Raw genomic sequence first — 12,691 nt, 5'->3', positions numbered from 1 at the left:
TTTATGTAGAGACATAACGATGGATCAAGTTGAGAGTAAATAGCAAAAACAATTTAGGTTGGGTACCTTATTCTGGTAACACTATTGGATGCGGCCTACTCTGTAGTTATTACAAAGAGTCGTAAAATGCTATAAACGAAGTGATCCTAATTCGTACATGTTATGACCTGAGGAGTGGGGGTATCCTATGCGATGAGTTTTCATAAGATCAGACCAAGAAATAAGTCACTTTTACTTTATAACGCTGTTTACTGTATAAGACTGACTATTTCACTTAGATGACCTAGGTAACTCGATCTTAATTCTGAGCTAACTATGAACTCCTGTTTATTCAGGATTATCCTTAGATTTGCATAGGTGAGGGTTGGCTCAACAATGCCGACTCAATAAGCCTCCCAATTCAGGGGTAAGACTGAATAGATTGCTGGGGACATAGGGTGCAAGATGGAATTCACGCCTAACCGATTTAGGGATAGGAGAAAGGTTGTTCTCTCAAGTACTGAATCCAGGTCTTGAACAAAGGGCCCCACCCTCTCACTGGGCTGATAGAGTTTATGTTTGGTGACTGGATCATAAACCAGTTGTTCATTAGAAAATCAATAGGAACTTAAGGTACAAGATGTAATCTCGAGGGTAAAAACACACATTTGACCCAACCGTCATTACGAACAACTTGTGAAGGGTTGACTTACTAGTTATGGTTAAATCATGTGGATATAATATATCTACAGTGAGGGAAGTGCAACTATGTGCTTTAGTGAAGTGACCCATTAATTAACAAATGGGGATTAATTCCGTGTAATGAGTTTAGCCAATTAATCTCGGATCGTTGGAGCCCATGATCTGTAGGTCCGCGTGGTCCCCCTATTAGCTCGTAAATGGATTAGCTTTAGAGTAGCGTGATAAGTTAATTTGAAATGTTCGAATTAGAATTAAACGGAATAGGAAAATTAATATTTAAATATGATTTAAATATATGAAGGTGAATTTGTGTAAAATTAATTTAATATTGGATATTATATTAATTAGAATTATTTAAATTGTTTAAATAATTATTTATTAATTTTATTAAGAAAATTAATTTATGAAATTAATTTTATAAAATTAATAATATTTTAAATTTTAGAAATCAAATTGATTATTGAAATCAATTGAAAAAGATTTAAAAAGATTGAAAAACACAAAAATGGAATTTTGGTTTTTTCCATTACACCTTCAAGTAGCTCACACAAAAACCCACTTTATTTAACTTCAAGAACACCAAGCTTGAGCTGCATCTCATGCAACCATCTTCTTTGCATGATAGTATGCAATATATTGAGAAGATTGGAGTGGAATTGGGACATGCAATCTATAGAATTTTTGTTGAAAAATTCGTGTTGAAGAAGGTGTTCTTCAAGTGGGTTGCTGCAGTGAGCTATTCTCCAAGTTCCCTTCATTTAAGCTTATTTTGAGTCCCACAACTCAATCTAAAGCTCCAAGAGAATAATGGGAAAGATCATGAGGTGGTTTACAACAAGATTTTGAGAAATTTGCAGCTGAAAATCAAGATTTCAAAAGTTCTACAAAGGTATGACTTGAAACCCACTTGTTACTCTGTTAGCATGCTTTAGTTACTACCAAAATTAATAAATTAGAGTGTTTATTGATCCTTGTTGCTTCTGTTGCTATCCGATACATTCCAAGAATTGATATCAAAGCATCATTCAAGCACTCAATTTGATTTAATTTTGATGCGGTGGGTGTTTTTTCATGAGTTATATGAACATGGTGCACTAATATGATTTTCTGAGTTTTGGCATTTAATTTCTCTTTGATTTCTTGATTAAATTTGTAATTGGTACTTGATTGATGAGGTTATATGTATTCTCATGAGACTATAATTTATTTGGAGTCATTAGAGTTGAAATTAAGTTGTAATTGAAGAAAAAAGTGAAGAAGGCTGAGCTGCAAATTCTAATTCTTTAACCTTTGCTCAAATCTGGGCATTGAAGTGTGGCGTGCTACACGATCGTATAGCTTCGGATGCTGAACGATGTGTACACAGACTAGATGATCATGTAGCTGTGGGCGCTGGGCATTGAAGTGTTGTTCGCTACACGATCGTGGAGCTACAAGAGCTAAACGATGTGAAGAGACGCTATACGATAGCACTCCACGATCGTATAGCTTTGTGCAGGCGCTATACAATGGCACTACACGATCATATNAAGAGCTAAACGATGTGAAGAGACGCTATACGATAGCACTCCACGATCGTATAGCTTTGTGCAGGCGCTATACAATGGCACTACACGATCATATAGATTTGTGCATGCACTAAACGATCAGAAGAGACGTTATATGATAGCACTATACGATCGTGTAGCTTTGTTCGGTGCTAGACGATGGCGATACACAATAGTTGAGAAACGCTATACGATAGCACTACACGATTGTGTAGCTTTGAGCGGGCGCTAAACGATGTCAAGAGGCGCTATACGATGACGTTACACCATGAGGTAGACACTAGATGATAGACATCAGTGTTACATGATGAGCCTTAGTGAGATTTCAAGCATGGAGCGAGAGTAGCTGGTTCGACCAGTTTTCTTGAGGTCCTGTCCGGTTCAGCCTCAAAAGGTTTTTGGCTGGTCCGGTTCGGACTTTTCTGGACCGGTTCAAGTTGTTTGGGTTCGGTTTAGAGCGGTAGTGGTTCAAAAGCGGTTTTGAAGCCGTTTTGTAATAATTAGGCTTTTGTTTGCTTGTTTATGCCAAAACTAAAACCATATCAGTTTGTGTTTAATTATTTATGCATTTGATGTACGTTATAGTTAAATAAATCTTGCATGTGAATACAGTATGCCATGTAGATTTAAAATCCCACCATAAGAAGCATATTACATGCATTGAAAGTATGTTATAAAATGTTATAATATATAGTATGCATGTTTAGGGTTTCTTTTATTTAATATAATTGTTATATTGAAAATTGAATGCCTTTGATGTATATTGTGGATGTTTAACATGTCTAAAATTTTGTAAGCTATTATAAAATTGGGCTAGATGTTTAAAATCCATAACAAAGAACAACTGCATGCTCACGTAGGTTAACCACCAGTTTCAATAGTTAAAATAGATCGTTAAATTTGTAAAACTCGGATTACAAACTCAATCGGTATATAATCCTGTCTAAGGTTGGGGGTACTTAAGTTGACGGTTTACGGAATACCTCCTACCTGGGGATTATGGCCGAATTATTGAGCATTGTTAACCGGTTTTATGAGCATACGTGAGTGATGTGAGGTAATAAAATGGTTTATCACCTAGACATCGTAGGTTAAAATCCATTTATAAATGTTATACTTGGATAAACCACATAGACTTAGGGTAGTTTGTTTAGCCGAAATGAACCTAAGTATAAATTTACGTAATTAATAGAACACTTCAGTAGGAGTTTAATAACTTCTATATGATAAAGTTATTAGAACACTTTAGTGGGAGATTAATAACATATATGGTACATTATTTTTTAGCTCTCACATCCCTAAGAGTTCACAATCCAGATTTAAGCAGTACTTCGTGTCATCCTAGGAGTGACCTCCATACAGAAAGTTTTTTTTTTAGCATAAATCTAGATTTTCGTGAATAAGGGGAAGTTATTCAAACATAAATCAAATATATAATATAGATATATTTCAACTACCCCGTCTCCACATAGTGTAAACCGTGAGATTCATATGACGCTTCGTGTCACCTTGGGAGTGACCTCCATACGGAAAGTGTTTGTATGAGTCCATAACAAGGTAAACAGGGAAAGTTATTTATAGCAAGTGGGTGAAGGATATATGTCAATATATCCTATGGTCTCTTCCATTAGTTTGGACCGTGAGATTCCTATGTTGCACCTGCTTGTTTGCTTTAAGCAACCCTTGTTAGTCGTTTAACGACGGCTATCCCTATGGAGGGTTGTAACATAGGATTCAGAACAACTCAAACTCCAAAAGTGGATAGGATTACTTAGGTCCATTCCCAACCTTGACTCTCCATTTCGGTAGCATAGTTGGGGTCGACCTCTGATGTCTAAAAATGGATGGTTACACTTACAGAATTATTAAGAGTGTTAGTAATTTCAAACCAAAGGCGGTAGCTCACTGACTATCGGAATATGAGTTATTCTGGAGATAGTATTTAGTCAAGAATGTCTTGTTGTAGTATCGTTGCAAATAAATAATGGTTATGGGTACATTATTACTTATTCTGTTAAAAGTTAATTATGGGTTTAGTTACAATTTTCTAATTAGAATTTGTTTAAAATTTTCAGCATGTCAATTTCTTCTAGAATACTCACGTATGAATTAGATAACGGCAAAATCGAATCAACAAACAAATTACTAGCAGTTGATATTTTCAATAGAGTTTTAACAAAGGATTGTCCTCTATCTCCCGACTCATCTAAAATTTTGAATAACATAAATGAGAATGCCAAATTCGAACGACAAGATAGATATGATTTACTTATTATCAAAGCATGTTTAGTGGAAAATGATAAAACCTGGATAATTGATTCAGGTGCCACTAATCATGTTTATACTTTCTCACAGGAAACAAGTTATGGGAGACGGTTGACAGAAGGCGAAACAATCTTTAAGGTAGGGACCAGGGAGATTGTTTCAGTTAAAGCAGTGGGAGATATGAAGTTATTTATAGGAGATAAGTACATTTATTTGAAAAATGTTTATTATATTTCTTCTATGAAAAAGAATCTAATATCTATCTCTTGTTTGCTAGAACAAAATAATAAAGTTTATTTCAAGAATGATGAAGTATTTATCAATACAAGAAGTAAACAATTTTGTTCAGCAAAATTAGAAAATAACTTGTATATGTTAAAACCGACTGAGGTTAAAGCCGTGTTGAACATAGAGATGTTTAAAATTGCTGAGACTTATAAGAAAGGGAAAATTTCTCCAAATGCCTATCTTTGGCACTTGAGACTGCGTCACATAAATCTCAACAGGATTGAGAGACTGATTAAGAAAGGTCATCTAAATAAGCTAGAAGATAGTTCATTACCACCTTGTGAATCCTGTCTTGAGGGTAAAATGACAAAAAGATCTTTTTCTGGAAAAGGTCTTAGAGCCAAAAAATCCTTAGAACTCATACACTCAGACCTTTGTAGTCCTCTAAATGTTAAAGCATGAGGAGGGTATGAATAGTTTATCAGCTTCATTGATGACTATTCTAGGTATGAGCATATTTACCTAATGCGCCAAAAGTCTGAAACTTTTGAAAAGTTCAAAGAGTATAAGGCTGAGATTGAAAACCAGTTAGGTAAAAAGATTAAAACACTTTGATCAGATCGAGGTGACGAGTATATAGACTTAGAATTCCATAACTATTTGATTGAACATGGAATCTAGTCTCAACTTATAGCCCCTAGCACACCTCAGCAAAATGGTGTGGCAGAAAGGAGAAACAGAACTTTGTTGTACAAGGTTCGTTCCATGATGAGTTATGCTCAGTTACCAAATTCTTTCTGGGGACATGCACATGAAACTACAGTGTATATTTTGAATATAGTTTCCACGAAAAGTGTTTCTGAAACACCTTATAAGCTCTTGAAAGGATGTAAAGGAAATTTACGTCACTTCAGAATTTGGGGTTGCCCAACACATGTGTTGGTATAAAATCCTAAAATGTTGGAACATCGTTCAAAATTATGCCTATTTGTACGCTACCCAAAAGAAACGAAAGGTGGTTTCTTTTACGATCCTCAAGAAGACAAGGTATTTGTATCGACAAATGCGACTTTCCTAGAGGAAGACCATATGAAAATCATTAACCTCGCAGTAAGCTAGTAATAAAGGAAATGTCAAGAGAAACGATAAATGCATCAACAAGAGTTGTTGATAGAGTAGGTTTATAAACAAGAGTTGTTGATGAAACTGGTACTTCACATCCTTCTTAAGAGTTGAGAATTCCTCGTCATAATGGGAGAGTTGTGCAATAGTCTGACCGGTACATGGGTTTGACTGAAACTCAAGTCATCATACCAGACGATGGCTTAGAGGATCCATTGTCTTTCAAACAAGCAATAAATAATGTGGATAAAGACCCATGGATTAAAGCCATGGACCTTGAAATGGAATCTATGTATTTCAATTCTGTATGGGATTTTGTAGATCAACCTATAGGGGGAAAACCCATTGATTGCAAATGGATCGACAAGAGAAAACCAGACCAAGCTCGTAAGGTACAGACCTATAAAGCAAGACTTGTGACAAAAGAGTTTACCCAAAGAGAGAGAGTAGACTATGAAGAAACTTTCTCTCCGGTTGCCATGATAAAGTGAATTAGGATACTCTTGTCCATAGCTACATTTTATGATTATCAAATATGGTAAATGGATGTTAACACAACCTTTCTGAATGGCTATCTTGAAGAGAGTATCTATATGTCTCAACCAAAAGGGTTTATTGAATATGAGATTTGACACTGATACGATTTTGAACAAAATGTTGATGAACATCGTTAACAAAACTGTGTATGCAAGAAAATCGTTAACAAAACTGTCATTTTTCTGGTATTGTATGTTGATGATATTCTACTCATAGGGAATGAAGTAGAATTTCTAGCTGGCATTAAGAGATGGCTAGCTTCACAATTCCAAATGAAAGATTTGAGTGAAGCAAAGTATGTTCTTGGGATCCAAATAATTCGGAATCACAAGAACAGAACATTAGCATTATCTCAAGCATCATATATAGACAAGATGTTGTCTAGGTATAAAATGCAAAATTCCAAGAAAGGAACATTACCTTTCAGACAAGGAATTCACCTGTCTAAGGAACAAAGTCCTAAGACACCTCAAGAGGTTGAAGATGTGAAACGAATTCCATATGCATCAACAGTAGGAAGTTTAATGTATGCAATGTTGTGTACTTGTCCCGATATATGCTATGTCGTAGAAATAGTCAGCAGATTTCAATCCAATCTTGGATATGATCATTGGATTGCCGTTAAGAATATTCTAAAGTATCTTCAGAGAACGAGAGATTATATGCTTGTGTATAGTGATAAGGATATGATCCTTACTGAATATACTGATTCTGACTTCTAAACCAATATTGATTCTCGGAAATCAACTTTGGGGTCAGTATTCACTCTAAATGGAGGAGCAGTTGTGTGGAGAAGCATCAAGCAAAGTTATATTGTTAACTCCACAATGAAAGCTAAGTATGTAGCTGTAAGTGAAGCAACAAAAGAAGCAGTATGGCTCAAAAAGTTCCTGACTGACCTGGAAATAGTTTTTAATATGCACATGTCATCACTCTCTATTGTGACAACAATAGAGCAGTTACAAATTTAAAGGAATCTCGAAGCCATAAAAAAGGAAAGCATATCGAGCAGAAGTACCATCTCATCAGGGAAATTGTACACAGAGGAGACGTATTGTCACGCAGATAGCTTCACAAGACAACTTAGCTGATCCATTTACAAAAGCCCTCTCAGCTAAAGTGTTTGAGGGTTACCTAATAGGACTAGGTCTATGAGATATTCATTACTAGGGCAAATAGGAGAATTATGGGTATTAAAATGCCCTAGTTTATTGTATTTGTACGTTCACTCCTTGTAAACTCAACATTGTATTTATTTGTATATATTATTCCATTGGAGTTTTAGTCCAAGTGGGAGTATTGTTGGATTTTATGTGCTAAAACTTGCAGTCTGTAAAAAGATAAACATTTTCTATGGTCAATAAACTTATTATTAATTTGATAAATTGCATACATAAAAGTCTAAATCCAATAAACTAAGATCCATGACTATTATATGAATACTTGAATATTATGTAAAGACATAAAGATGGATCAAGTTCGAGTAAATAGCAAAAACGATCTATAGTACATGATTAAGGTTGGGTACCTTATTTTGGTAACATTATTAGATGCGACCTACTCTGTAGTTGTTACAAAGAATTGTAAGCTACAAACGAAGTGATCCTAATTCATACATGTTATGACATGAGGAGTAGGGGCATCCTATGCAATGAGTTTGCATATGATCAGACCAAGAAATATACTTTATAATGTTGTTTAATGTATAAGACTGACTATTTCACTTAGATAACCTTGGTAACTCATTCATAATCCTGAGTTAAACTATGAACTCCTGTTTATTCGGGATTATCCTTAGATTTTCATAGGTGAGGGTTGGTTCAATAGTGTTGGCTCAATAAGCCTACCCGATTTAGGGATAGAAGAAAGATTAATCTCTCAAGTACTTAATCCAAGTTTTGAAAAAGGGACCTCACCCTCTCACTGGGCTGAGAAAGTCTTGGTTTAGTGACTGGATCACAAACTAGTTATTCATTAGAGGATCAATAGAAACTTAAGGAATAAGACATAATCTCGAAAGGTCGACTTACTAATTATGGTTAAATCATGTGGACATAATATATCTATAGTGAGAGGAGTGCAACTATGGGCTTTAGTGAAGTGACCCATTAGTTAATGAATGAGGGTTAATTCGGTGTAATGAGTTTAGCCAATTAATCTCAGATTGTTGGAGCCCATGATCTGTAGGTCCGTGAGGTTCTCTTACTAGCTCGTAAATGGATTAGCTTTAGAGTAGCGTGATAAGTTAATTTGAAACGTTCAAATTAGAATTAAACAGAATAAAAGAATTAATATTTAAATATGATTTAAATATATGGATCTGGATTTGTGTAAAATTAATTTAATATTTGATATTAAATTAATTAGAATTATTTAAATTGTTTAATAACTATTTATTAATTTTATTAAGAAAATTAATTTATGAAATTAATTTTATAAAATTAATAATATTTTCAATTCTAGAAATCAAATTAATTTTTGAAATCAATTGAAAAAGATTGAAAAAGATTGAAAAACACAAAAATGGAATTTTGGTTTTTTCCATTACACCTTCAAGTAGCTCACACAAAACCTACTTCATTTGGCTTCAATAACTCGCATGAGCTGCATCTGATATAGTCATTTTCTTTGCATGATAGTCTGCAATATTTTGAGAAGATTGGAGTGGAATTGAGGCATGCAATCTATAGAATTTTTGTTGAAAAATTCGGGTTGAAGAAGATGTTCTTCAAGTGGGTTGCTGCAGTGAGCACTTCTCCAAGTTCCCTTCATTCAAGCTTATTTTGAGTCCAAAACTCAATCTAAAGCTCCAAGAGAATAGTGGGGAAGATTTTGAGGTGGTCTACAATAAGATTTGGAGAAATTTGCAGCTGGAAATCAAGATTTCAAGAAGTTCTACAAAGGTATGACTTGAAACCCACTTGTTACTGTGTTAGCATGCTTTAGTTACTGCTAAAATTAATGAATTAGAGTGCTTATTGATCCTTGTTGCTTCCGCTGCTTACTGATACATTCCAACAGTGTGTGGTAGTGGATTTCTTTCGTGGTAGTTTGAGGGCTCAGTCTGTGGGCTATAGAGATCTTACTGCTCGAATTGAGGATATTCTATCGTTCTGCTAGCCTGTGGACTGTGTGATGGTGCTTGGTTGCCTTGTTGGTTGGGATGAGATACAAAAGGTTTTATTTTCAATGAAGTATGAGAAAGTTCCTAGGCCAGATGAGTTTTCAGTGGATTTCTATAGATCTACTTGGTGTGTGGTTGGAGATGATTTTTGTGAGGCTGTGCTGAAGTTTTTTGAGTCCTATTATCTGCTTGGTGGTGTTAACGCTACTGCTATTACTTTTATTCCATAGAGGCCTGGTGCTAAGCATATGGAGGATTTCATCCTATTTCATGTTGCAATGTTGTGTGTAAGTATACCTTCTTTTATAAGTGGTAACCATTCAGCGTTTGTTCCTGGCAGATCTATTTGTGACAACATTTTATTGTGTCTGGAGCTTATGGGGGGTTATCAGTTAGATAGGGGGAAGCCGAGATATATGTTGAAGGTTAACCTTTAGAAGTCGTATGATTCGAATAATTGGGATTTCCTGTTTAGTGTGCTGCTTGCTATTGGTATGCCTATTCAATTTGTTTGTTGGGTGAGGGCTTGTGTTACATTTCCAACTTTCTCTGTGATGATCAATGGTTCCCTTGAGGGGTTTATCTCGGGTAGAAGGGGTTAAGGCAAGGGTATCTATTGTCTCCCTTTTTGTTTATGATGGTGATGGAGGTGTTTTCCTGGTTGTTAAATAAGCCTCCTGAGTCGTTTAAGTTCCATGATCGGCGTGAGCGTGTGGGCTTGACTCATTTTGGCATTTGTAAATGATCTTATGATTTTATGTGCAGCTGAGAGGGATTCTTTGGAGTTTATGGGGTGGGTTCTGGGGGAGTTTGCGCAGTTGTCTGGGTTAGTGGCAAATGTGGGGAAGAGTTCCATGTTTATTGCAGATGTTCATTCTAGTGAGGCTGAGGAGCTTGCCGCTTTTATGGGGTTTACCCTTGGAGTGCTGCCTATTAGGTATCTTGGGTTGCCGTTAATGGGTGGTTAGTTGAAGGCAGTGGATGTGCTCCTTTGATCTAGAGGATTACAACTCATATTAGAACCTGGGCGGCTCAATCCCTTTCATTTGTCGGGAGGTTGCAGCTAGTCAGGTCTATCTTACAATCCTTTCAGGTGTTTTGGTGCAACATATTTGTTTTTCTTGCGAGTGTCTCTCATGAGTTGATCGATTGTTATGGAGTTATTTATGGAGTGGCAGTAGGGATAGGCGGGGTGGTGCACAAGTTGCATGTGATGAGGTGTGCTTGCCGAAAGGGTTTGGGGGGGGGGGGGGGGGGGGGGGGGGGGGGGGGGGGGAGGGGTGAAGGTGTGGATTGGTGTGTTTAAACATGCGACTTCGTGGAACTAGGCTGCTATTATGAAGCAGCTTTGGCTTCTTATGGTCAAGTCTGGCTTGTTATATGTGGCATGGATGGAGACGTATATTCTGCATGGTCGGTCCTTATGGGCGATCCGGTGTGAGGCAGGGAGGTCATAGTGCTTGAAGGCCAAGCATATGGTTCTTTTGACAGTGGGTGATAGGAGATCATGTTTTGTGTGGTGGGATCCTTGGTTGCCAGGGGGAGGGATTATGGAGTTGTATGGGTCTAAGGTGGTGTGTGACGCAAAAAGTAATCCTAAGGCGCGATTCTCAGAGTTTGTGGATGGTGAGGGAGGTCGGAGGTGACCTACATTGTCGTGAGAAATGTTAGAGATATGGGGCTTGATTCAGGCAGTGGGGCCTAGGGTGAGTGGGAGGATTATTGGATGTGGGTTTCTGAGTGTTAGTGGTAAGTTTTCTATTACCAGTGCGTGGAAGAGTTTTCGTCTTCATCGTCCTAGGGTGTCATGGGTGTGTCTTCTATGGTCTGAAGGTGGTATTCCGTGTCATTCCTTCTGTGCCTAGTTAGCCGTAAGGGACAGGTTAGGTACTTGGGATTGGTGGAGGAGGTGGGATATGTCGTCTGAGGGGGGGTGTCTTCTGTGTATGGGAGGTGTGGAGTTGAGGACCATTTATTTTTTGAGTGTGGGTTTAGGAGAGAGGTGTGGTTGGGTGTCTTGCGTCAGTTGAGGTCGTCTCATCGGGTGGCGGGATGAAGGGTGGAGTTGAGTTGAGTGAGTCGAATGGAGTTGGGTAAGGGAGTATGTAGTAAGTTGTTTCGTGTTTCCTAGTGTGCTTCTATCTATAAAACCTGACAGGAGCGGAATTGTAGGCTTGATGGGAGTCGGCCGAGAACGGCTTCAGCTTTGCTTCACCTTATGGCTTCTATGGTTTGTGCTTGTGCCGCTTCCTAGCAAGTTGACCTTTTTGGGCTCATCTAGCCTGTGTTTTTTTTTTTTTGTCTTTCTTTCTTTAGTTCTTTCTGTTGTTCTTTGTTCTGCTGTTGTCCCCTGCTTTTGAGTTTTTCTTGCTACTTTTTCGCCTCGGTGGGTTCATTGTTTGAGTTTGGTGTGGTTTTTGTTTTCTATTGGGTCTTGTCTTTGCTCGTGCTTTGTTGTTGTGTTGCCTTGATCCCGGACTGTGGGATCCTCTTTGTTGTTGTATAATAATATTACCTTTTCTAAAAGAAAAAAGTTCTTTGAGAGTTATATACCTACATTGATATATATTCTTACTTTATAAGTTTGACGTATATTTGAAAATCATGTCATTATATTATGAAAATGATATGATATTTGATGCACCAATGAAAGTCTATTAATATTCACAAATTATATATAAGAGTGTAATTTTAATATTATAATTTATACCTATTATCAAATAACCCTATATCTATGAACATTTTAACACAAATTTTGTGCTGCTACTAAATCATATCATTACAAAGTTCTACGATAAAGAGACAGATGAATGATTAAATATAGATGAAAAAGAAGCAATAATAACCAATAATAATAATAATAATAATAATAATTAAAGTTGTTTAATATATTTACTATTTTGTTTGGATATTGAAATATACATGAAGGAAAAGCTTGAAAAACAGATTGGATGCTTGTAGTAGGAGTGATTGTATAGTGAATAAAACCGGCCTTTTGAAGAACATTGGCCCATTCCACATTTGTTCTTTCTTTACCCTTAATGGTATGAGCCATCATTATCATATCCATCATTAACCTTATATCTGATAACTTGATAATTTCTTCATTTTCATCAATCACTACTGCAACAAGTATCATTTTTCCTGTCTTTTCAGGAACGGCTTCTTTGCAATTTTTCAGATTGTG

The sequence above is a fragment of the Benincasa hispida genome, chromosome 5, assembly GCF_009727055.1.
Source record: "Benincasa hispida cultivar B227 chromosome 5, ASM972705v1, whole genome shotgun sequence".
In the NCBI taxonomy this organism is placed as follows: domain Eukaryota; kingdom Viridiplantae; phylum Streptophyta; class Magnoliopsida; order Cucurbitales; family Cucurbitaceae; genus Benincasa; species Benincasa hispida.
This window is presented reverse-complemented; position numbering follows the sequence as displayed.